Source organism: Eretmochelys imbricata, chromosome 1 (genome assembly GCF_965152235.1).
Source record: "Eretmochelys imbricata isolate rEreImb1 chromosome 1, rEreImb1.hap1, whole genome shotgun sequence".
Classification (NCBI taxonomy): Eukaryota; Metazoa; Chordata; order Testudines; family Cheloniidae; genus Eretmochelys; species Eretmochelys imbricata.
In genome coordinates, this window is record NC_135572.1 from 304,746,556 (window position 1) to 304,773,976 (window position 27,421).

Sequence of the window (27,421 nt, forward strand, 5' to 3'; positions counted from 1 at the left end):
AGATTAAATCTAAATAAATCCCACTGGTTTCCTTTTCCATTCCCTTCAGGAATTTGCTGTCTATAATTGATGAAACAAGACATGAGCATTAAAGAGACATTTTCAAGTTCCTCTTTATAGTTGATTTAGTTCCTCCAAATAATACCCTTTAATAATAGGAGCTTGAAAACAACAGTATACTCCCGAGCAATTTTCCCTTTTCCACTGGCAAACTGATTTTTTTTTTGGCCATGCTTTGAATGTAGAGTTAAAATAAAATGGATTTTGCTTCCTTCCATTTTTAGAATAATAAATAATAATAATTAATTATCCTTTTCACTCCAAAAGTGTCTTCTATCTAAGCATCTCCAACTGTGTTACAACTGGCTTAAGCCTCACAACACCCCTACAGGGAAGGGAAATATTATCCCCACTCTTTGCATAGGGAAATTGAAGCCCAGCAATGTTAATGACCCACCCAAGGTCTTCATCCTGAAAACTTTTACACATATCACTAGTCCCATATAGTTTAAGGACTTGATCCGACAACAAGCTCCATGGGACTGACCCATGAACTTAAGTGTGGCAGAACTAAAACAAGCACCCAGCTTTCCCAATGCCTAGTCCTGTGCTTTAGCCGTAAAACTATTCTTCTCTTCCCCGACCAACTCACCCCAGTGTCATCTCTGATACCATTATTTCTGCAAAATGGGGATAATATCTACATCACAGCTGATGTGGCAGTTAATTTACTAATGCCTGTAAAATGCTTGGAAATCCTCAGAATAAAAATGGTATAGAAGTGTAAAGTATTATTATGAATAATAATATATTTCGAATGCAGAAGTTATTTCTGCCACAGACCTCAACAATTTTAAAGTAGGTCAAAATTTGGCTCTAAGTAGGTTGACATCAAAATTTTAAAAGTTACCTCCAGATAAATTTCCATATTGCTTAACATGAAAAAACTGAAGCTCACTAGAAGAAATTCCCTAATGCAGAAATGAGGTAGTAAAAAAAAAAAAAAAAAATTAACTGGTGAAGTTCACATCTGCAAAGTCCAGCCTACTCAAATCCAGACCCTCCAAGCCTTAATTATTCTATTTTGAATAGTCATTAGCTTCCATGGGTTTCTAAAATTATATAACTTGCATCCCATAACTTCAGGCCCAAAACACTCTAAGAACTTGTGTCTAACATAAAACTCTGCTTTTCAAAACAGCCATCATATAATTGAGAACACATAAGATGAACGGAATGTACAAATTTGATTCAAGAAATCTAATCAACTAAAGTACAGACCATTAACTCTTTAAAAGTGTCCTGTACATACCAGTTGAAATGGCACCACCCATTTAAAAAAATCCCTGGTACTATGCTTTTCATTTTCAGTTTATAACAGTAATCGTAACTGAGATGTAGGGCATTTTCTGATAATTAAGGATGGGTTGAGGTTAATGATTCTTGGCTGAGCCCTGGGCTTTCAATTCCACCCAATCAGTCATTAATCCCCAGGAAATGCTCTGCACTACACTCATTATTTGAATCTTCCAGCAATTAATTTATCTTTGAACCTTTAAAATGCTAATATTCAATTTATAATGTGGTGATTTCAAGAGAATGTCAGCACCATCCAGATCAGGGCCAAATTAGCTGTAAGCAGGATCCTGCTTGTAGGCACCAAACAGGAAAAGACCACAGTGATAACTTTTTCCAGTAGTCCAACAGTTGGCTGGAGATTATCATCACACATCACATCACCAAGTTCATTGTTTTTCAGAAACCTCAGAGACTCTAATATTTTAAATTCTGTTCTTCTTCACAAGGTCATTGGCCTTTGGCTGTATTTTATGGCTATGTTTAATTATTACGACAAGCATAGGCACTGACTTTCTAATGAGCTGGAGGGTGCTCCCCCCAGCTCCACCCCAGGTCCTGCCCCCTCTCCACCTCTTCTCCCAAGGCCCCACCCTGCCTCTTTCCACTCCTGCCTCACCTCTTCCCACCCCTTCCCAATCCCTCTCCCAAGCACGCCCTACCCTCGCTCCTTCCCCCTCTCCCCCAGTGCCTCCTGCATGCCACAGAACAGCTGAGCTATGGCGGGTGGGAGGCACTGGGAGAGAGGGGGAGGCGCTGATCAGAGGGACCGCCGGTGGGCAGGAGGTGCTGGGGGGGGAGGCGCTTATAGGGGGGCTGCCGGTGGGTGCTCAGCACTCACCATTTTTTTCTGTGGGTGCTCCAGGGCTGGAGCACCCATGGAATCAGTGCCTTTGATGACAAGTAGGACTTCTTACCCGACTGATTCTTTAATAAAAAAGAAAAGATCAGAAGCTCTCTCCCTTTCATATACTCTGCAGTTAAAATATTTTGCCTTTTTTATACTTATGTCTATGAGTGACTTATGGACATTATACAATCTTTTATGTTTGACTCAGAATAATGTATTTTTAGCACTTTATTTCTTGTAAAAAGAAGCGGAATTAAATTCGGAGGGTACAAAAAATAAAAACGCTAACTCCACAGTAGATCTGAAAATTTCAGACAAAATATCAGCTGTGATTTTTTCCCCCCTATATTATAAACACAGGCTAAAAATTGCCAGTATAGACACAGCCAGAGGATGAAGGGTCACTTCAATCTCCATACCCATTTAATCATTGGCCTCTCTGCTAAGACTGCTAACAAAGTACAAACTATCTACTGGGACATTCCTAATGCAGCCAAACAAAGTTTGTAAGCAGGCTGGTTTGGGAAGAGACTCTGGTAATCGTGTTTTCACCAGTCCAGTCCATCTGCTTTGTGCTGCTCCAGTAATGGAAGACAGCCATAAACACAGCCAAACAGACCCATAAACCAAACTGAAACAAAGTATTACTCAGTGACAAAATCCCTTCCCCTCTCACTTGCTCAGCTTTCATTCTTGAGTCTCGTGATGTTACAACTGCACTAAGTCTGCTGTTAAAATGGAGTCTTCCATACTACAGAAGACATGAACATCCAATGTAAGAAAACAACTTGAGAAGAGGAATGGCAGGCAGGCTTTCTCTATATTTAGAAAATCAAAGGTGACCAGCAAGGAAGAAAAAAAAAGGGCTTGTGGTCTGCTAGCTGCATCACCAAGAATTTATTAGGCCACATTGTTCACCATAAGATAGTTGCAGGAAACTCCCAATCAGGCATTTTGATGCTTCTCTAAACTGGCTCAATATGTTCCCAGAGGCAAAATTACTAACTGCAGCATAAAGTGTGTTCTGATGTTAGTATAACAGTTTGATGTTGGAAAATCCTGACAATTCAGTATTACTGCCCAGGAGTGCTCTGTCTGTGTGCATGAGCGTGTAGACTTCCTCTGCTGCTATCAATGCAGAGTTGATGTTTCTTCAATATTATTTTCTGTATTGTTCTCTTCACAGACACTTACTCACATTTCAAGAATTACTTAGTAGGCGTACTAGGTGGTCTACATGCGGAAAAAGAAACAAGAAGGGATGAAATAGCCCATATTATTTAGATAAAAAAATCTGCTCTCTATTCCAAGGTGGATCTCAGACCTAACACGGTTCTCCCTATGAGTGTCTCCCTTTTTGACATCACAAGACAAATCTGCACATATGGGAAAGCAGAATATTGCAATGAAGATCTGATAGGCGAATTGGAGGGCAGATCTTGCCTCATCTTATTTCACCCACCAAGGATCTACTGTATGTTTGAAAAAGTAGCGTTAGGGTTTTGATGGGTTTTTTGGGTTTTTTTTTTTTTTTGTCTTTTGCAATACCGAATGTAGGAAACTTATCTTAACATTCTCTTTTCTGTGAAATATTTTAGCTTCATGTGTGGGAACTGAATGAGTTACAGCAACTATCTGAGTTACACAGTTTATTTCTCTTTTGTTGTAAAAATAGCATTAAATTTGTTCCAACCAAGGGTACTTGCTGTATAAGAAACAGTGACAGTCAACTCACCCCGCCCCCACACCGCGCCCCTCCCCCCCCCCCAGTGTGTGATAATGTACAGTAACTCCTCACTTAAAGTCGTCCCGGTTAACGTTGTTTCGTTGTTACGTTGCTGATCAATTAGGGAACATGCTCGTTATAAGGGACCATTGTGCAACTTTTAACGTCCTTTGGCAGCCGCCTGCTTTGTCCACTGCTTGCAGGAAGAGCAGCCCATTGGAGCTAGCTGGTGGGGGCTTGGAACCAGGGTGGACCGGCAGCCCCCCCATCAGCTCCCCACTCCCCTAAATTCCCGGTGCGGCAGCTGCCCAGCAGGCTATCAATTGCCAGCAGTTCAGCTGTCCCTCCCCCCACTCCCATGTGCTGCTCCTGCCCTCTGCCTTGGAGCTGCTCCCCAGAGTCTCCTGCTTGTCACGGTGTCCCCCTCCCCCTTGCTCCTGCACCCAGGGCCGGCTCTAGGCACCAGCAAAACAAGCAGCTGCTTGGGGCAGCACATCTCTAGGGGCAGCATCCCAGCGCCGGCCATGCCGCCCCTAGAGATGTGCCCCGCTGCTCCAGCTCACCTCCGCCTGCTCCCCTGAGCACGCTGCCTCTGCTCTGCTTCTCGCCCCTCCCTCCCAGGCTTGTTTTACGCAGCAAGCCTGGGAGGGAGGGAGAAGCCGAGCAGCGGCGCGCTCAGGGAAGGTGGCAGCAGCGGTGGTGGAGCGGAGGTGAGCTGGGGCGGGGAGCGGTTCCTCTACCCCCCCCCGTTACTTCCTGCGCTCCCCCCCACACCCTCGCTCACCTCCACTCCGCCTGCTCCCCTGAACGCGCTGCCTCTCCCTCGCCTGGGAGGGAGGGGGGAGAAGCGGAGCAGCGGCGTGTTCAGGGGAGCAGGCGGAGCGGAGGTGAGCTAAGGCCAGGGGGTTGCGGAGGGGGAGCCGCAGGAAACAATGGGGGGGGGAATGCTGCAGGCCTGGGGAAGGAGGTGGGGCCAGGGATTTGGCGAAGGGGTTGGGAAGGGGCGGAGTTGGGGCAGAGCAGGGGGCGGCATGAAAAAAACGCCGGGGTGGCCAAAAATTTTTTTGCTTGCGGCTGCAAAAATCCTAGAGCCAGCCCTGCCTGCACCCCACTTACCCCATCTCCATAGAGCAGGGGGACACATGACAGGGCTCAGGACAGAGGGAGCTTCCTGGCAGCAGCTGTGGTCACAGCTTGCTGATTAACTTAACAAGGCAGTGTACTTAAGAGTGGGTCAGCGTACTTAAAGGGGAAATGTGCATCTCTCTCTCTCTCTCTCTCACACACACACACACACACAGGTGTGTCTCTGTCTGCCATGCTGTCTCCCCTCCCTCCATTCCTGCTGCCTTGTAGAGTGTGAGGCTACATTAACAACGAGTTAACCCCTTGAGGACTCAGCCAATTGCTAGTTCATCATTTAGCAGTAAGGCATCCCCTGGGAAATATCCCACCCTCTGACTCCACCACCTCAACCAAGCTTCACAATCATCATCGCTGTGTACAGTATTAAATTGTTTGTTTAAAACTTATACTCTGTGTGTGTGTATCATATATATATATATAAAATATAGTCTTTTGACTGGCAAAGAAAAAAATTCCCTGGAACCTAACCCCCCTCATTTACATTAATTCTTATGGGGAAATTGGATTTGCTTAACATCGTTCCGCTTAAAGTCGCATTTTTCAGGAACATAGCTACAACATTAAGTGAGGAGTTACTGTATATTGGGTAAAGAAAGGCTACAGCAAAGTGGCTATAAAATACCAGTGAGAGAATATCGGGATAGAATCTGTCATGGTTGCATCTTCTACTTGCCTACATAATCAGGTACAGTGCACATGGCTCTTGTTCTGAAGGCACTCAAGCATCTATTAAGAAGAGTTCCATGAGCTAGAACCTCCTGCTTCAGCTGATACAAGCGGTTTTCTTCCTCAGTTTAGTTAGTTAGAATTTTTTTAACCTTGACTGAATAGCTGAAGTGTCCACAGATTTTTATGTGCACCTCAAAACATATTGCTAGTGCTCTGCTTATCATATAGGGCCTAATCCAATGCCTACTGAAGTCAGTGGGGGCTTTTCCATTGGCTTCACTGGGCTTTGGCTCAGGCCTTCAGAATGTAAACTGAGACAGTGTAGTACAGGTATGTTAATATCCTCTTCATGGCAAGAACCATGCTGCAATAATGCACACAGTGTACGGTAAATGATTACCGAGGCTAAGAGCCAATAGCCAAATATCAAACTACTCTTACAGTTCTGGTGCTATACTGCATCTTTTGCAGTTTGGTTTATCCAACTCCTCTGAATACAAATGCTACATGCTTAGAGGTGATTAGAGCTGACTGGAGGAAGACAATTCGCTTTCATGGCAATTTCTGGGATTTCACAATTTGTTGTCATTCTGCACTGGAACAAAACCAAACCTTTCATGTGTTTTCAAATGTCAGTGGAATTGTGTCAAAATGGCTGTTTTCAGATCTCTCTCTCTCCCTCCCTCCCTTCCTTCCCCCCACCCCCTCCAGAAGTGACCAGAGAGCCCAGGACCAAAAAAACCCTTCCTAACCAAAATCTTAATTGAAATAATACATCTCTGAGAAATGTTTTGGGTTTGATGAATCAGCATATTTCATTCTGCTGAAAGTGTTCCAACCAGCTCTAGATTGACTTATTTAGGTTAAGAAAATGACTCAGCCTTTGAATCTAAATAAAACCCTGAAATAATATATTAGGTGAATGTAATGCTCTTGAAGGTGTCAAATTGATAGCAATGGAACTCACATATTGCATTTATCTATGGAACAGGCAAATCATAAATTAATAGATTATAAGGTCAGAAGGCAGTGTTATAATTATCTCTTCTGACGTCCTGCATAACACAGGTCGCAGAATGTCAATAAGTGTTTCCTGCATCAAACCCATAACTTCTGGTTAAGGTAAAGGATATATTTAAGAAAGAGATCCAGCTGAGATTAAAAGACTTCAAGTGGCAGAAAGTCCACAACATCTCTAGGAGAACTTTTCCCAGAGGTGAAAGTAAACCAGTATGGTCATGTACGGCATACTGGCAAGAGCCAGTATGCCGTGCCGGACCGGACCAGCTTCCCCAGGCTGGCAATTTAAAGGTCCCGGAGCTCCCTGCAGCAGCCGGAGCCCTGGGCCTTTTAAATCGCCTCCCAAGCCAGGCTGCCGGAGCCCCAGAGTAGTGGCAACAGGGCTCCAGCGGTGATTTAAAGGGCCCAGGGCTCCCCACAGCAGCCAGAGCCCCGAGCCCTTAAAGTTCCGCCCGAGCCCCACTGCTGGAGCCCTGGGGTAGCGGTGGCAGGGCTGCAGCAATGATTTAAAGGGCTCGGAGCTCCGCTGAAGTAGCGGCAGCGGGAGCCGCGGGCCCTTTAAATCGCCTTGAGCCCAGGGGCTCCCAGCCACCTCTGCAGCTAGTAGCTCCGGGGGTGATTTAAAGGGCCCGGGGCTCCCAGCTGCTGCTACCACAGCCAGAGCCCCTGGGCCTTTAAGTCTTGATTTAAAGGGCCCAGGTATTTAAAGGCCCTGCCTCTTCTGGTTGAGGCCACACCCCCTGCTCAGGACTCCGGTGTACCGGTAAGTCCTTTAAGTTACTTTCACTCGTGGCTCTTCCAAAGTTTCAATAACCTTACTGTTGAAACAATTGCACTTTATTTCTAGTCTGAATTTGTCTAGCTTCAGCTTCCAGCAATTGGATCTTGTTATGCCTTTGAGCATGACACGAGAACAAGCGGCATCAGTCCAGGCTTCCCCACACCAACTTCACCAATGAACCTCAATCGTAACTTCCAGGGTGAGAGGGTAGTTAAGGGCGAAGCCAGTAAAAAACTCCCTTGTGCCAGTATAAGCTGTGTCCACACAGCGGTTTTTGCTGAAATAACTATGTCAGTTAGGGGTGTGATTTTTTTCACTCCTAACCAACATAAAACCATGACAGCAAAACATGTAGACCTGGCCAAAGTCTTTGCCTAGTCAGTTTATTGCCTCTGCCTGTGATGATGACAGCGTGTGTTCTAAGGACCTCTAATTCGTTATGTATTTGAAACCTGTCAGTGATTGGAAATCCCTATTCTAAACTATGGCAGTAAGTATTAGCTACGGAATTTTTCAGGGCTGTATGACAAAGTGAAGGTATAGCAGCAACACCACCTGTCAAGTATAACAAAACAAGTGTCATGTTCTTAGTGGGCTGAAAGGATTCATAGATCACCTGAACACACAAAAGCTGGGACTAGATTAAAGGGCATCTATAGATAATAGCAAAGGACCATTCATGAAAACCACAAGCTCGGGATTTTGTTTAAGCAGCAAATTTTAAAAGCAAGAGTTTTGTCCTGTTTTCTTAAAGACGCCTGTAAGATTCAGAACACTGATTCGATCCTAAAATCTGTTACACAGAAAATTTACATTTTCATTTGTCTGGAAAACAATACTCTATTACAGCTACAGAGAAGATGAAGGCAAGGATTCATTTTGGGGTATTTTTCCCTTCAGTATCATTGCAGGTATCTGTTTAAACCAGAACTTAAAAAATTTAGGGTAGGATTGTAAAGCCACGGAGGATGCCCAAATGCCATTAATTTCTAATGGGAATTGGCTGTCCAAATCCCCAAAGTGGCTTCATTACTGTTATTATTTTCTCTTCCCAATGGGACATCTGAGTTTAATGAAGAATTGTCAGTTTAATTTATGAGAGTTAAATTATTATGTTTAGTCCTTTGAATTAATTAAAAACTTTCTTCGTTATCTAGACTTCAACACTGGAAGATGAAATGAGAATGAATATCAGGTAGAAGAGTTTAATGCTAGTTGAGTACATATTTAGAAGCTTTACAGTAGAAAAGGCAAGTCTATAATTTTCCTTACTTAACGTGCTTGCACTTGACAATATTTACTCCTAAAGCCATCAGTGTCACTTTCTTGTGTTTAGAAGTATTGGTGATTTTAAAAATAACTTTTAAAATTCCAGACTACAAACTTTTCCCCTCAGAATCTCTCTTTTGTTCCTCCAAACCATATTTAAATTAGGGATTGAATAATATATAGATCATGTTGATGTTTATGAATGTGGCCTAAATAAGCATAAAACACAGAGACCAATTCACACTGTTCATAATTCAATATCCTCCTTTTTATTTCTTAGGAGAACAGGAAAATAGTTAGTCCCATGACTGTAATCGTCTTTTAAATGTACTATTAGTGATTTACGAGAGTTCTTTCTCAGGAAGAAAAATAAAACTTCTCTTGCATTCCTTCCTGAGCTGACTTCAGCAATATAAATCAGACATTTTATTTTATTTCCTCTGATACCACTGAGTTCAGTAATCTATGAAAACATGTTTTCCTTCATACCCCTGAAAACTAACATTTAACACAGATGTATACATTTCTCCACATGTATTCTGCTTTAAGAATCTCTGCTTAGTGTAGATGGCAACCCACTCAATTACTTTGGTAAGATTTCTGCTCTCCTAGACCTAACATCTGCAATTTGATTAAACGCAAGTAGCTTATCCATTTTCCTTGGGCCAGTTCCACAAGCAGCAACCAAACATGTTGCTGATAGTCTAGTGTTATCACCGGGGTTTTAGTGCCTTTCTTCAACTAGATCAAATGTCACAATTCACTAGCTTTACAACAGGTCCAAACTGGAGCACTAAATCCATATACACCTTGAATTTAGGGTAACCTGGATCTACATTCTGCATCCATGGATCATCTGCATATTCTGTTTATAATAATAATATAAATGTTTTCTTTCAAACCCCATTTTCTCTTCCTACTTACTCATGTGGTGAAGTCCCTGCTGTATTTATTATTATTTATACTGCAGTGACAACATACTAGGTGTTTTACAGACAAGATCCCAAAAGAGACGACCTGTGACAATGCTAACATGATACCCAGAATACAAGAAAGATCATGATTTTGTGGCAGGCTCAAAAACAAGCTTGTTTGTGTGCAGGAGCAAGAATCATAGAATATGAGCTTACTCAAAGCAAATATCTAACATAACAGGCAGCAAAAGGAATACAGAAAATGGCCAGTTCAGCAAGTTTTATGCATATAAAATGTTCTATGTAATATTTTATACATAAATGTTCTGCTGTTCCAAGTTTGCTCCAGTGCAAAGCTCTCCTTTAAAGAGTGATTCTCACCCCATAATTCACTTTTATGATTTTGTTAGGGCTTCAAGTGTAAAACTCAATCTGGTTTTGTTTTAAGCTAAAAAAAAATAGAACAAGTTAATTTTTGCATGGGATCTGCTATTGGCAAACTGTCAGGTCATTTGAGCCAAAAATATTTTTTGTAAACAAACAAACAAACTAAACACACACACACAACTTCATAAAAATATAATGGCAATAGAAATAGTTTCATGTAAGTGGAAGAAGAGGCGCCCTGACTGGAGCCAGTGACTGCAGCATACTACTTTCATTCTTGGGCTCCTTTCCAAACCTCCCTCAGGGCCCTCCTGTTCCACATCTAGCGTAAAGATGTTTTGCCGCTCCAGACAGCTCCTCACAAATCTGCGACTCAGGCTTTTTGCCTAGGATCTGTCTGAGTCCCTGATCTGACCATGATCCTATCTCTGTCCCTGTCCCATCCACTGCCTTCCTCTACCCCAGAGATTTGGCAGGACGAGTTTCTTAATTGCACTTCCCCCCTCTCCCAGAAACCCATATACGGAGGATAATGCTGTTTCTTATTTAGAAAACCATATGCACATGTTCTCAGATGTTGCAGTGCAAATTCAGATTAGAGGGCTTGATCATGTGACTAAATGAGAAAATTAAACATGCTCACATTGGAATGTTATCAAATTGAGGCACAAGCTGCTCTTAAGCACCTTTTGGATCACTTTGAAATTGATGACTTATTATTAGAACCCAATGCGAGTCATATTTTCAAATACATCCCATATTTAGAGGCACTGTGAGAACTGGCATGGGGGCATCTATTTCCTCAGTCTCCCTCCTCCCCCATCTTCCTGTCCATTCCATGAGACTTCTGCTACTATTACCCCATCCACAGTCTACTTAGAAAAGAAATATACACTTTATTATCATTACTTGTAGCCCCAGAACTTCTGGTGCCAAAGGCAGGGGGTTGCCATGGTGATTGCATGGTTTGTACAACCCTAAGACTGACTCTGCTAGAACCCTGTAACTTAGATTACTTATATTTTGTTTCTTTTACTTATATGGAGCACGTGGTAGTTAGGGGTTGAAAAGATTGTATTTGCATTTCAGCTTCTATTTAAATGTTTTACATTTTAATAGGGCTGTCAAGCGATTAAAAAAACGTATTGCGATTTAATCGCGCAGTTAAAAACATTAATCGCTTGATTAATCGCACCATTAAATAATAATAGACTACCATTTATTTAAATATTTGTAGATGTTTTCTACATTTTACAATTTATTGATTTCAACTACAACACAGAATACAACGTGTTCAGTGCTCACTTTATATTTATTTTTGATTACAAGGATTTGCACTGTAAAAAACAAAAGAAATAGTATTTTTCAATTCACCTAATACAAGTACTGTAGTGCAATCTCTTTATCATGAAAGTTGAACTTACAAACGTAGAATTATGTACAAAAAAACCTGTGTTCAAAATAAAACAAAGTAAAATTTTAGAGCCTGCAAGTCCACTCAGTCCTACTTCTTGTTCAGTCATTCACTCAGACAAATAAGTTTGTTTACATTTGCATGAGATAATGCTGCCCGCTTCTGTCACCTGCAAGTGATAACAGGTGTTTTATGGCACTGTTGTAGCCAGCATCACAAGATATTTACATGCTAGTTGCGCTAAAGATTCACATGTCCCTTCATGCTTCAACCACCATTCCAGAGGACATACATCCATGCTGATGATGAGTTCTGCTCAATAATGATCCAAAGCAGTGCAGACCAGCTCATGCTCGTTTACATTATCTGAGTCAGATGCCATCAGCAGAAGGTTGATTTCCTTTCTGGTGGTTCGGGATCTGTAGTTTCAGCATCGGAGTGTTGCTCTTTTAAGGCTTCTGAAAGCGTGCTGCACACCTCGTCCCTCTTCAGATTCTTAAACCTTGCGTCGAGTGCTGTAGCTATCTTTAGAAATCTCACATTGGTACCTTCTTTGTGTTTTGTCAAATCTGCAGTGAAAATGTTCTTAAAATGAACAACATGTGCTGGGTTATCATCTGAGACTGCTATAACATGAAATATATGGCAGAATGCGGATAAAACAGAGCAGGGGACATACAATTCTCCCTTAAGGAGTTCTGTCACAAATTTAATTAACACATTTTTTTTTAACGAGTGTCATCAGCAGGGAATCATGTCCTCTGGAATGGTGGCCGAAGTATGAAGGAGCATACGAATGTTTAGCATATCTGGCACATAAATACCTTGCAATGTCAGCGACAAAAGTGCCATGCAAATGCCTGTTCTCTCTTTCTGGTGACATTGTAAATAAGAAGTGGCCGCATTATCTCCTGTAAACGTAAACAAACTTGTTTGTCTTAGCAATTGGCTGAACAAGAAGTAGGACTGAGTGGACTTGTAGGGGCTGAAGTTTTACATTGTTTTGTTTTTTAGTGCAGTTATGTAACAAAAAAATCTACATTTGTAAGTTGCACTTTCATGATAAATGATTGCACTACAGTACTTGAATGAGGTGAACTGAAAAATACTGTTTCTGTTGTTTATCATTTTTAGAGTGCAAATATTTGTGATCAAAAATATACATTTTGATTTCAATTACAACACAGAATACAATATATATATCTGAAAATGTAGAAAAAAACATCCAAAATATTTAATACATTTCAGTTGGTATTCTATTGTTTAACAGTGCAATTTAAAAAACTTAATCGCGATTAATCAGTTTTATCATGATTAATTTTCTGAGATAATTGCGTGAGTTAACTACCATTAATCGACAGCCCTACATTTTAAAAATTAACTCAAAAAGGTAAGGACTTATGGTTAAGGCTCTGTGTTTGTCACGGAGGTCACAAATTCTGAGACCTCCGTGACTTCTGCAGCGGCCGGTGCACCTGGCCCAGGGGGCTGTCTGAGCAACTCAGGCAGCCCCTGGGCCAGGCGCACTGGCCCCTGCTGGGGCAGTCTCAGGTCCCCCCCCCAACCCCCAGCAGCAGAAGTTTGAGTGTGGAGAGGCTCAGAGCTGGGGCAGTGCTTACCTGGAGCAGAGGGGCTCCCCGGAAGGGGGACAGCAACTCCCCTCCCTCAGCTCCTAGATCCACATGCTGCCTCCTACCACAGGCACCGCCCCCGCAGCTCCCATCGGCCATGGTTCCCAGCCAATGGGAGCTGCAAAATCGGGGCTTGGGGCAGAGCGGAGGCAGCATGTGGAGCTGGGGTTGCCACTTCCCAGGAGTGGGGTAGGAAGGCTGCCCCAGCCCCAGCCCCACCAACCCCCAGCATGTGCGGCACCTCACGGGCTCCAACTCTCCCTCCCCAAGCAACTGAGGCACCTGCCTGGGCCACAACCCCCTCCCCAGCACTTGCGGCGCCCCCCCAGGCCGTGCCACCACAGCACCCACGACGCCCCCCAGACCATCCCCCAAAGCACCCCCCCTGGGCTGCCCTCCTGAGGCCCCCCCCAAGTTTTAGTCAGGGGTATATAGTAAAAGTCATGGACAGGTCATGGGCCGTGAGTTTTTGTTTACTGCCCGAGACCTGTCCATGACTTTTCCTAAAAATACCTGTGACTAAAACGTAGCCTTAGTTATGATTATCTATGCACAGAAGAAATGCACTGCTTGTGAATGGTGCCAGGGCAGAGACTGGAGCCCTCTGTTTAATCCATGCACTGGATATAGCCCACATAGTGGCATCACAAGTTTCCCCTACCATTGCCAAGCTACTTCTGTCAGTCCAGCTCCAGGGGGACAAACTCTAAGATATTTTACAATTTCTATTGAGACGCACATTGTGCACTGGATATAGGATTTTCTCATTCCCATGTTTAAACATCAATATCACAAAGAAAAGATTCTAAAAAATTGAGAGATTTTTCATCCAAACCTGGGATGCAAATCTTACGAGTGAAGTTAATTCATACTGAAAACAAGAAATGAAAAATGAACACCATTGCCCAGGACTACAGAAAAATATAATCTCCAGCACTTTAATAAGATGGACAACTTGATTTCAACCAAACTCTCCGGTACCCAGAATAATCGTCTCTTGGATAAAACAGAGAAATACTAAGAAAGGTACCCCATACAAATTGACTCAAATATTTTCCTTTTCTGATAATATGCACAGTATATTTATCACTTCTCTAGAGGCTGTGTAATAATTTCACTCAACGTGATATTTACAGAAGAAGATTCTGTGAATTTATTTCTCTCAGAAGGCATCTCAGCTTGAATTCCGTTCAAATTTTCTAATTCCAGTTCTTCAGCTGAAGAGCTCATTTTTCCCTCTGAAGGACTTACCATGTGCTCCCTATTTGGAGTTTATTAATTCAGATTCCCAACAGTTGTCAGACTAGGGCAATTTATAGTCACTGATAATTTTCAAGCTACCATTTAAAGCCAATACTATAGACAGAACTGGCATTCTTGGTTGTAATTGAGGTTGCCCAACACTTCCCATTTAAGACCCAATTGCTTATAACTGCAAAACTTTAACCATTTGGCTGAAACTTTCCATACTGCATGTCTGCCTCAGGCTGATATTTTGTGGGGAAATTTCAGCAAATATAGCTCTGAAGGGGACAGAGGCAGAAGGGGTCACGGTGACTACTAGAGAAAAAATGGTATTTACCTTTCTGTAACTGTTGTTCTTTGAGATATGTTGCATATATCCATTGCACTGAACATCTACATGCGTCTTGTACACCGAGACTAGAGAATTTGCCCTCACAGTACCTGTGGGGCAGTCCCACCTATTACCAAGCTTCTCAAGCTGCAAGGTGAAGGTATAAAGGATGGGTTATCCCACCTAAAACGTCAGTTCCTTTGCACCAGGAAACCAATGGTACACTGCAATACTTGCGGAAAGGAGGGTGGATCCTGTAATGGACATATGCAATACATCTCGAAGAACAACAGTAACAAAAAGGTAAGTAAACTTTTTTCTTTTTCGAGTGCTTGCATATGTCCATTATGCTGTAGGTGACTCCCCAGCTGTTACTCCGAGGAGGTGGGGCTCAGAGTCTCATCAGAAGAGGGACTGTAGGACCATGTTGCCTTTATTTACATCTTCCTTGTTTGTGATAATGGTATAGAGAGTACACTTATAAACTTTGTGGACAATACCAAGCTGGCAGGGGTTGCAAGTGCTTTGGAGGATAGGATTAAAATTCAAAATGATCTGTACAAACTAGAGAAATGGTCAGAAGTAAATAGGATGAAATTCAATAAGGACAAATGCAAAGTGCTCCACTTAGGAAGGAACAATCAGTTGCATGCATACAAAATAGGAAATGACTGCCTAGGAAGGAGTACTGCAGAAAGGGAGCTGTGGGTCATAGAGAACTACAAGCTAAATGAAAGTCAACAGTATAACACTGTTGTAAAAAAAAAAGCAAACATCATTCTGGGATGTATTAGCAGGAGTGTTGCAAGCAAAACACGAGAAATCATTCTTCCGCTCTACTCTGCACTGATTAGGCCTCAACTGGAGCATTGTGTCCAGTTCTGGGTGCCACATTTCAGGAAAGATGTGGACAAATTGAAGAAAGTCCAAGAGAAGAGCAACAAAAATGACTGAAGGTCATGAAAACATCACCTTTGAGGGAAGATTGAAAAAATTGGGTTTGTTTAGTCTGGAGAAGAGAAGACTGAGAGGGGACACGATAACAGTTTTCAAGTACATAAAAGGTTGTTACAAGGAGGATGGAGAAAAATTGTTCTTTTTAACTTTTGAGGATAGGACAAGAAGCAATGGGTTTAAATTGCAACAAGGATGGTTTAGGTTGGACATTAGGAAAAACTTCCTAACTGTCAGGGTGGTTAAGCACTGGAATATATTGCCTTGGGGAGGTTGTGGAATTTCCTTCATTAGAGATTTTTAAGAGCAGGTTATACAAACACCTGTCAGGGATGGTCTAGATAATGCTCAGTGCTCCCATGAATGCAGGGGACTGGACTAAATGACTTCTCGAGGTCCCTTCCAGTCCTATGACTCTATGATTAAGGAGCTTATTCTGGACTGAGATTGGACAATGTGCCTCTTCTGCATTCAGCCACAGAGGAACCATGCCATGAGGTACAGCACTTGCTGGTTTGGCTGTGGCTGTGTGTCAGGATGTCTCTGGTTACTGGTAACAATTGAGGTTCTTGAATGAACAGTTTGTGGAGGTCTGAATGCTGTCTCAGCCAGGTTAGAGCTATAAAGATTGTTCTGCCATGATCCTGCTTGAGAATGAGAATGACCCTGGGAATCAGGGGTACTGGCAGGTATGCATAGAGGGCTATCTGTCTCTGCAGCCTGCTCTGGAGCGGAACTAGGAATATTTCCTGTTCTGCTGAGTCACAAACAGGTCCATGGAATGAAAGCCCTCAATCCAAAACACTCAAAGTAGAATGTTCATGTTGAGGGACCATTTGTGGTCCAAACTGAAGGATCCGATCAGACTGTCATGGGACTGGGACATGGGAGTTGTTGCTAGTTGTTGGAGCAGGAGTCAGACCTAATGGTCACAGGAGGAGGCAACAGCCAGGAATTGGCGCCCAGGTCAAAACCAGGTTACCTGGAGTGAGGCAAGGCAGGAGGGGGCTGGGTCTAAGGCAGGAACAGCTAGGAGCAAGCAGGTGCAGGAGCTACTGCAGCCATGGTCAAATGCTTTGCTGGGTTTAACAGCTTGTCTGCTGACTTTTCCAGCCAATCAGGTGGTATAGCCAATCAGGCAGCCGAATACAGACCAGCTACATCCCTTAGGTTGCCTGGAGACTGGCTCTGCTGCAAACCCTCCTTCCTGACAGAAAATCCAACAGGCCATTTTGAACCACTAGTACCTGGGATGCCTTGAGCGTGACCAAACTCTGAATACACTAGTTCTGCACTTGATTGCCTCCTGACAGAGGCTCTCCAATCTGTCTTCTTGCTTGTTCATGTAAAAAAATCACTGTAGTGTTGTGGGTAAGGATCTGGATGGTCATGCCCTGAATGTGTTGTAGGAAGTGCTGACATGCCCACAATACTGCATGCAACTTGAGTGTCTTTATGTGTAATCTGGCCTCATGGGCAGTCTGCAAACCCTGAGCTCAAAGACATCCAAGATGTGTTCCCCATCCCATGAGTGACATGTCCATTACTAAGGTCACGATAGGGAGAGGAGAGGAGAGAAGGGGAAATCCCTGCACAGGCTGTCTTGGCCAGGGCCGGCTCCAGGCACCAGCATTCCAAGCAGGTGCTTAGGGCAGCACTGTGAAAGGGGCGGCAGTCCGTGTGCCGTCAGGGCGGCGTCTCGTCTTTCTGCGGCAGCAGCAATTCGGCACCAGCTTTACTCTGCAGGCTGCCGCGGCGGCAATTCAGCAGCAGTTTCTCTCTTCAGACGTCCTGCTTGGGGTGGCAAAGACGGTAGAGCCGGCCCTGGTCTTGGCTCATCCCACCAGCTCAGAGACAATAGTACCCTAATTGAAAAATGCACGGGCTTGTCTAGATGGTGATTGTGGGGTCAATAAACCAATGCAAGCCATGCCAGCAAAGCTCTGAGGTGCAGCCTGACATGAGAAGTGACATATGTACATACCAGCATGTGACCTAAGAGTCTGAAACAAGTCCTGACAGTGGGGCGTGCGTGGTCCTTGACTGATGCAGAGAGGTCCTGTATAGTGTGAAATCTGGAATTAGGAAGGGAATCCCTGGCAGAGGTCAAATCCAGGACTGAGCCAATGAACATTATCCTCCACATAGGCACTACTGTGGACTTTTCCTTGTTAAATTTCAGGCCCAGGACAACAAACAGACATAGGATTTGATGGACAGAGACCTGTGCTTGATGTTTGGAACAACCTAGGATCAACTGGAGAAGGAACTCAAAGAGGCAAGGGGCAAACTCTGCTCTTGATACCCTAAGCTCTCTGGGTACTGCTAGGGAAAACTCTCCGGCACTGGTGCATTAGGTGTGTAGATACTTACAGTGTAATGGATATACACAAGCACTCAAAGAATGCCCCAGAACCTGGAATAGAACCCAAAATTTCTAAGTCCAAACATTCCTTTGTTGCCAGCAAATACATTTGAAAACCCCTGGCAAAAGGTGTGCCTCATCCCCTTCCAGTACTTGGTCAAGATAGAGGATGACAACCTACTCCAGCTATCAATTACTCCCTTAGCTCAAGTGGCAGAGGTCTGTGCTGTCAGATCTAATAGTTTCATCCTTGTTGGTGACCCATACGAGTATCAATGTGGTTCCACATAATGGAATTTGGGTTTTCAGTTTGTTTTTTAAAAAACTAGGAAAATTACACACAAACTATGTTAATAAACATTCAGGTTGAAAAGTCAAGCACTCAAAAATTAGGAAATGCCAGAGTTAAGATTACTTGTGCAACTTTAATTTGGCCCCCTGGAGCATTACGTTACAGTCTTTAATTATATGATCACATACCACTTTCTCCCCCAGATCCCTGCCGGGACCATGTTTTGATGGGATAAATCAGGGTTATGTAGCGAAGGAAACTATTGTCAGAAAGATCCCTGCCTCATTTGTTGTAGAAATTGGAAAGTGTGTACTGAATAAGGAGGCAAGGGATTGCAGGACGTGAAAGGAGGGTTTCATGGTTAAGACAGTTGAATGTTGCCCTGGAGAACTGAATTCTATCCCTGACTCTGCCACAGAGTTCTTGTGTTCTGCTGGGCAAGTCTCTTAAACCAAACTTTTCACGGATGGTCACTAAATGTGTGTTCCTCATTATCGGGGTGCCCAACTTGAGATCCTGGGGCCTGATTTGCAGAAGTGTTAAGAACTCACAGCTGCAACTGTAGTCAATGCAAGCTGTGCTGGAACATATCAAGTGCTATATAATGCTAAGTACTTTGAAAAATCAGAGCCTAGGGATCTCAATTGGTCACCCAAAATTAGTGGACACTTTTTATCTTAGACAGACTAGGAGGATGAGGTAGTATCTTTTATTGGACCAACGCCTGTTGGTGAGAGAGACAAGACACAGAACTCTTCTTCAGGTCTGGGAATGGTACTCCAAGAACTTGTCTCTCTCACCAACAGAAGGTGGTCCAATAAAAGAGTTAACCTCACCCACTGTTCAGGACTCTGTCAGTCCAAACCTTGCCTTGCAGATAAACACTGAACCCCAGTTCCTGAGTTCCCCAGAGACATCTCCCTGCAGTGTCCAGCCCTCTCCTGGAACATAGAATCATAGAATATCAGGGTTGGAAGGGACCCCTGAAGGTCATCTAGTCCAACCCCCTGCTCGAAGCAGGACCAATTCCCAGCTAAATCATCCCAGCCAGGGCTTTGTCAAGCCTGACCTTAAAAACCTCTAAGGAAGGAGATTCTACCACCTCCCTAGGTAACACATTCCAGTGTTTCACCACCCTCATAGTGAAAAAGTTTTTCCTAATATCCAATCTAAACCTCCCCCACTGCAACTTGAGACCATTACTCCTCGTTCTGTCATCTGCTACCATTGAGAACAGTCTAGAGCCATCCTCTTTGGAACCCCCTTTCAGGTAGTTGAAAGCAGCTATCAAATCCCCTCTCATTCTTCTCTTCTGCAGGCTAAACAATCCCAGCTCCCTCAGCCTCTCCTCATAAGTCATGTGTTCTAGACCCCTAATCATTTTTGTTGCCCTTCACTGGACTCTCTCCGATTTATCCACATCCTTCTTGTAGTGTGGGGCCCAAAACTGGACACAGTACTCCAGATGAGGCCTCACCAATGTCGAATAGAGGGGAACGATCACGTCCCTCGATCTGCTCGCTATGCCCCTACTTATACATCCCAAAATGCCATTGGCCTTCTTGGCAACAAGGGCACACTGCTGACTCATATCCAGCTTCTCGTCCACTGTCACCCCTAGGTCCTTTTCCGCAGAACTGCTGCCTAGCCATTCGGTCCCTAGTCTGTAGCGGTGCATTGGATTCTTCCATCCTAAGTGCAGGACCCTGCACTTATCCTTATTGAACCTCATCAGATTTCTTTTGGCCCAATCCTCCAATTTGTCTAGGTCCTTCTGTATCCTATCCCTGCCCTCCGGTGTATCTACCACTCCTCCCAGTTTAGTATCATCTGCAAATTTGCTGAGAGTGCAATCCACACCATCCTCCAGATCATTTATGAAGATATTGAACAAAACCAGCCCCAGGACCGACCCTTGGGGCACTCCACTTGATACCGGCTGCCAACTAGACATGGAGCCATTGATCACTACCGGTTGAGCCCGACAATCTAGCCAGCTTTCTACCCACCTTATAGTGCATTCATCCAGCCCATACTTCCTTAACTTGCTGACAAGAATACTGTGGGAGACCGTGTCAAAAGCTTTGCTAAAGTCAAGAAACAATACATCCACTGCTTTCCCTTCATCCACAGAACCAGTAATCTCATCATAAAAGGCGATTAGATTAGTCAGGCATGACCTTCCCTTGGTGAATCCATGCTGGCTGTTCCTGATCACTTTCCTCTCATGCAAGTGCTTCAGGATTGATTCTTTGAGGACCTGCTCCATGATTTTTCCAGGGACTGAGGTGAGGCTGACTGGCCTGTAGTTCCCAGGATCCTCCTTCTTCCCTTTTTTAAAGATTGGCACTACATTAGCCTTTTTCCAGTCATCCGGGACTTCCCCGGTTCGCCACGAGTTTTCAAAGATAATGGCCAATGGCTCTGCAATCACATCCGCCAATTCCTTCAGCACTCTCGGATGCAACTCGTCCGGCCCCATGGACTTGTGCACGTCCAGCTTTTCTAAATAGTCCCTAACCACCTCTATCTCCACAGAGGGCTGGCCATCTCTTCCCCATTTTGTGATGCCCAGCGCAGCAGTCTGGGAGCTGACCTTGTTAGTGAAAACAGAGGCAAAAAAAGCATTGAGTACATTAGCTTTTTCCACATCCTCTGTCACTAGGTTGCCTCCCTCATTCAGTAAGGGGCCCACACTTTCCTTGGCTTTCTTCTTGTTGCCAACATACCTGAAAAAACCCTTCTTGTTACTCTTGACATCTCTCGCTAGCTGCAGCTCCAGGTGCGATTTGGCCCTCCTGATTTCATTCCTACATGCCCGAGCAATATTTTTATACTCTTCCCTGGTCATATGTCCAACCTTCCACTTCTTGAACACTTACAGAAGTTAAGTTCATTGTTCTTTTCAAGAGGCAATACACTGCAGCTCATTAATTTAATTGTGGTTTGACAAACTTATTTCAATCTCAGCACTGAAACAGTTACAGTTAAAGTAAAGCAAGTTTATTAAACAATGTCATAGATTTAAGTGATACCAAGTATAAGAAGTAAAGGTAGAAAAACAAACAAACAAAAATAAAAATATGCTTCTAAGACTAAAACTTGAATTTAGCAAGTTATAATCTTTTCCTAAGCAGGTGTCTCATCTATATTCAGCGCCCAGAGACTTCAATCACCTTGGGTGAAGGATCCAACGTTTGTGATTTCAAGAACTCTGGCCCTTTTACTTCCTCAAATGATGGATACCAAAATGACTCTCTGTTTCTGCTTATATCTCCCAAAGTTCATTGGCCCTGTTACAGGAGGCTGAAAAATTTCCTGCTGTTCTTCTCTTCCTGTTGACTTCCCATGCCCCTGCTGATTTGTAAGTAATGGGGTTCCATTGTTTTGATTCCATAATGCTTAATTTACATTGGAGACAGGTAGATAGCTACTTTCCTGCCTGTCTCGGAAAAAAACCTCTTTATCCCTGCATTTGCTCACAGATTTTAAAGAATAATATTGGTAAATATCCATAATTCCTCATATAGTGTTAATGCAAACATTTCACAATGATATTAATTACCATTGTGCCGTTAGCTTTCAGAAAAGACCTTGCTTGATACACTTTTATAATACATTAATATAGTATACAACCAATTGATTCAATTGCTTATCATTTGAGATTCAGACACTGTCTTTATAGCCCTTTGAAATGAATTCTTTGAAAAGTAAACCCAGACCAAGCTTCTCTCTACTCCTGGAGTATAAATGCCAGGCTGCCTTCCCAAAGCTCATTGACCCTGCTTCCAGAAGCAGGAAGGCTCCCTTGGTATGCAGTCTCCATCCTCCATCAAGACTGTTAAGTATTCACCTTTCTCCGCTTGCTCTACTGATGACTTTCTTTTTAACCTTGCTCATCAATGTGCTTTTCTTTGTCTTTGGTCACACCTAGCCAATGTACATTGGAGACACATTAAAGTAGGTGGAACCACATTCCTTTGTCTGGAACAGGCGTGGCTTAGGCACATATCTATAAAGTCCGTTGGGGGTTGACCATATATCCATCACACAATGATTTTCAGGACCAACACGTACATTGTCTTTTGTATGACACCTTTCAGATACGGATTACAACAACAAGTGTGTTAGGTGTAGAGAGTCTACAGGCCTGATAACAGCAGCTGACAGAGTAGTGAATCATCAATGGGCCTCTGTGTCACAGTATTATGAAAATTAATTCATTAATGCGAAGCATTCAAATACTATAATGATGACCACCATAGAAAAGCAGAGGAGAAAAATAATAATTTTGTATTTGGAGCAGGATTTGAATAGTCTGCAGTAAAAAAGGCTTGGGATCACACATTGAACAATTGTTTTTGTTTGTTTGTTTGTTTATTTTTTGCTTCCTCTGCAGCATGGGACATAAATCGCTTGCTACAATAGTCTGGATATATCTCACCAAATCAATTTTCTGCCGCTGCAGGGGCCAGGGCTGAGTTGTACCTTTGTTCCTCCTATTCTCTACCTGTGGGTATGTCTACACTGCAAAAAACAAACAAAACAAACAGCAGCAGTGGGTCTCAGCCTGGGTCTGCAGACTCAGGCTCGCAGGGATCACACCACACCGCTAAAAATAGCTGCATAAATGTTCCTGCTCGGCCTGGAACTCAGGCTCTAAGGCCCATTCCACTCGCCACGTTTCAGAGCACAAGCTCCAGACCAAGTGGGAACATCTGCACTACCATTTTTAGCTCCATAGCGCGAGCCCTGCGAGCCAAAGTCTGTAGACCCATGCTCTGAGACTTGCTGCCGTAGATCGGGCTTTGGTTTTGGTTTGTTTTTTTGCAGTGTAAACTTGCACACTGACACACAATAATCTAATCCAGGTTATTGGGCTCAATATAGGGGTAACTGGGGGGTTTAGTGGCCTGTGATGTATAGGAGGTCAGACTTTAGTCCCTTGTGACCTTAAACGCTATAACAAATATTGAATAGGTACTCATTCACTGTACATCCTGTGCACTAAATGAGACGGGTCTTATGTTAAAAATAGCATGTGATCATTCACATTTCCTAACTTTTAAGAGCGTCTGTCAAGGCTGAATCCCAACTCTATCACTCTGAGTGCAGAAGTGGGGCCTGCAAGGATTTTAAAAATTAATACTGGCCACTCCAGGCTTGTATTAAACTCCCAAGGTTACAGCTTTTCTCTGACCTTGGCTTGGTAAATGCTGCCACCACCCAAATGCAACAAAACCCCCTTTGAACCCAGGAAGGAGCACTTGGGAATTCCTCCCTGTGGGGTACGCTCAAGCCCTTTCATCAGGAAATTAGCTGTGGCTACCAGCTAATTAAACAACATGCACAAACCTCTTCGGATACCAAAAATCCAATCCTGTTCTTAAAAAAAGTAAATTTTATTAAAAACAAAAAGAAAGAAAATATATCTGGAACTTAGGCTTTTGCTAGATTTTAAAAGAGCAATTCCAAAAATCAAACACCCAAAATAGCTTTCTTGGGGTTCATCTTAAAGGTTACAAGCAAACAAAAGCATCTGCGGTTAGCACAGAGGAGTCCACAAACCAATAAAAAATAAAAGAAATAACCCTAATCGCGTCTAGCTAAACATTCTGATCTACTTACACATTTGGAGTTCAGATAAGTAGTTCTAGGCATGATCTGATGATTTATGATCATACCTGGCTTAAGCTGCTTATAGCATTGCTGCTCTGTCCCTCCAGCCCAGAGAACAACAGACAAAGGGAAAGTTTCTTTCCCAGTTTTAAAAAGTTCTGACTTCCCATTGGCTCTTTTGGTCAGGTGCCCACTTTTTTTTCTTTACCTGGGGAACCTTTTAACCCTTTACAGGTAAAGTAAGTAAAGAACAGCTAAACCAAGAGGGATTTTACAGCTAACTGGCTGGCTGGGTGTCCATCAAAGGGAGCTATCCCCCACTTTATTTATCACAGCTTCACTTTGTAACCTTACCATATTTCTTTTTGTGTATAATTTTACTATTAGAAGTCCCATTTTCAAGTCTAAGGTCATTTTTCTGCTATAGCTCATAAAGGGCTTGATCCAGAGCCCAAAGTAGTAAGTGGGCATCTTCCCATTGACTCTTGTGGGCTTTGGATCCAGTCCAGAACGACTGAATATTTTAATACACTTCACCATAGCAGTACTTGCCATGCTTAAGCTTGGATGTTTTTTCTCTGACCTTATGCTCACAGAACGATTAGCAGAGTCATAGACTTGGCAGCCTTAATCCAAAACAGACCTAATCAGATCTAATACAACTATTTTAGTCTGCAGTGATAGATCAGAGGCCAAATCCCATTTGCTTTACTCCCATGAAGTAGACCTACTAAAGTAACGAGACTTCAGTGGAACTATTAGTGAGAATAAAATGAGCAAGATTTGGACCTTCAGCAAAATGATGCTCACTTTAGCATTATTTACCATTGTTCAGATATGGTGTTTCCATGCAAATCTTGAATCAACATAAATAAGTAAATCTAAGCAACAGATTTCAGATATTCCCAAGTATGGGAGACATTTTCCTTTCTAGTTAGAACACTCACAGATACTCATTTACATTTTGTAAACCTCATTTATTTTACAATGAATCATTTAATCCAAAAATATTTGGATGTGTTTGACAACAAAATATTTTCATTAAAAATATCATTATCTGTATTGAGACCCACACCTGTGCCTTCCTCTACAACTGAAAAATTAGGCGTAATACAATGATAAATAAATGGGGAGTCTTGTTCTGCTGCTTTAATCCATATCACAATTCCACCCGAACTCTTAGATAACCGAGACTCACTCATATAGCAAAAGTATAAAGTGAATCTCAAACCTGTATAAACACCTAATTTAGAATCCTATTTTCAGAATTTGCACACTTTGTTCTATCTAGAGCATATCCTATTCCATTTCATGGCTGGAAATATCCTTTTCTTAAATATCTCAGAAGAAGAAAAGCTGACTAAACAATAATGAAATATCTTGCACTTGTAGAACGTAAATCTTGGGGAAGAAAATCAATGTGCTTACAAAATGATCTACAAGTGATTGTACGTAGGGATCACTTTGCAGCTAAAGGTATCAACTGTATAACAGCACACAGCAACATTTTTGGCAAAATATACCACTACAGACAACTTCTTGGGCAGAATGTAATACCCAAGTTGGAATTTGGCAGAAAACCTATTCTTGCAAATGGTGCCATTGGAGTTTTAATGACCACAAATGATCATGGTTTTGGTCTTGTGTCTCATGTGAAAGGTGACACCTCCTACAGAACAACGTCCCTTATCACTATGTTTTATCTTGATTTACTAGTGACTCAATGAGAAGAATGCTAAAACAAACACCATTTCTACAGCATCAATTTATTCTTTAGAGGTTACCCCCTCTAACTAATAATTCATTCTGGCCATTATTAGCTTATAAAAGCTGTTGAGACCACAGCACAACATTGAATGGCTGCAACAAAGATTAAATTATCAATGATACACCTGTTCTAAAATCTCTTGGTGATTAGAGAAAACAATGGTGTTGATATTAGCCCAAATAACTGGGCTGTGTGCTGGGGAGGTCCTCAGAGACAAGGATGGCGGATTTCCTCCCCACAGGTCATGCATGGATGCTTCCCTTCTATGGAAGAACTGGCCAATGGGCTAGTTGAGAAGAAGGCTGGTCCAGTGGAGTGTGTTCTATTTAAAAACCTGGGACACTAGGTTTAAGTCCCTACTCTGCCACACATTTCCAATGTGATCTTGGGCAAGTTACTTAGCCTTCCTGTACCTCAGTTCTCCATCAGTAAAAATGATGATAAATAGTGCTCCCCTACCACAGAGGGGTAATGGAAGGATAAATACATCAAAAATTCTGAGGTGCTCTAATACTACAGTAATGGGTACTATCTATTTATCTATCATACAGATAGTCAGATCTACCGGTCTCATTCCTCCTATACCCTGGGAAACCTCTTGTGCGCTAGAGGATAGCTCCAGGCCATGGCTGAAGTACACCTCCATTCTTGTTGGAGGACAGAATTTGGTTCTAATTTTCCTACTGTTTTGCCTGAGTAATGACTGCAGAATGTGGTCTTAAACCCGTGGAGCAGAATCTTTCTATTACTATTAATTGGGAGTAGTTTCAGAGTAGCAGCCATGTTAATCTGTATCTGCAAAAAGAAAAGGAGTACTTGTGGCACCTTAGAGACTAACCAATTTATTTGAGCATAAGCTTTCGTGAGCTACCGCTCACTTCTTCATATTTCCTTTAATTCTAGACATATACTTCTCTCTGCCATAGCAGATTTCATGTTAAATTTAAGACCTGAAGAAAGTGCTGATGTACTGCAACGCTGCCTTGCCTTTTATTAAATTCTGAACCCTTGGTGGATTGCCCAACCCTCAGACCCATCCTAGCTTTGTTTACAGAGTTTCTCTTATTTTCCAAAGCTACATCAAAGGGTTTGTCCCAAGGGACTAAGGTTTTTTGAAATGTTCAATAAGTGAAAACCTTGGGAATAATTTACTAATGTTAGTCATGTGTGTTATAACTGCATTTACTTAGAAGCATTGTTAAACTATGCATTCTTTTCTAGCCCCTCACTTTGTAATTCCTTGCAAACTCAGGGCCAGACACTACTCTCCTGTAGAAAAACTTAACGCAGAGGAAACAGAATTCAAAAGGTGTGAGCATGCAGGTATCTGACACTTTGTCTAGCAGAAGAAATAGCAGGCTTGTGGAAAGGGCCAGGGTGGGGACACTGAGCTTCCAAGAGTGGGGAACTGGTCTGTGGGGAACACGGGCTTCTATCCCCCAACTTTCAGGACACCCACATGAAATGCATGCATCACCACACTACATCAACTCCCCCTGCACCAACACAGCTGGAATGATAGTTGTATTAGAACTACACACATCCCTCCACATCTGAGGAGGATAGAAAGCATCTATGTGATGTTAGAAGTGAAAGAGCCAAAGTTAACTGAGTATAGCTGCCAGTAATAATGTGAATTTTCCCAGTGAGCATGATAGGCAGGGTAGCTCCTTCCTACTTCATT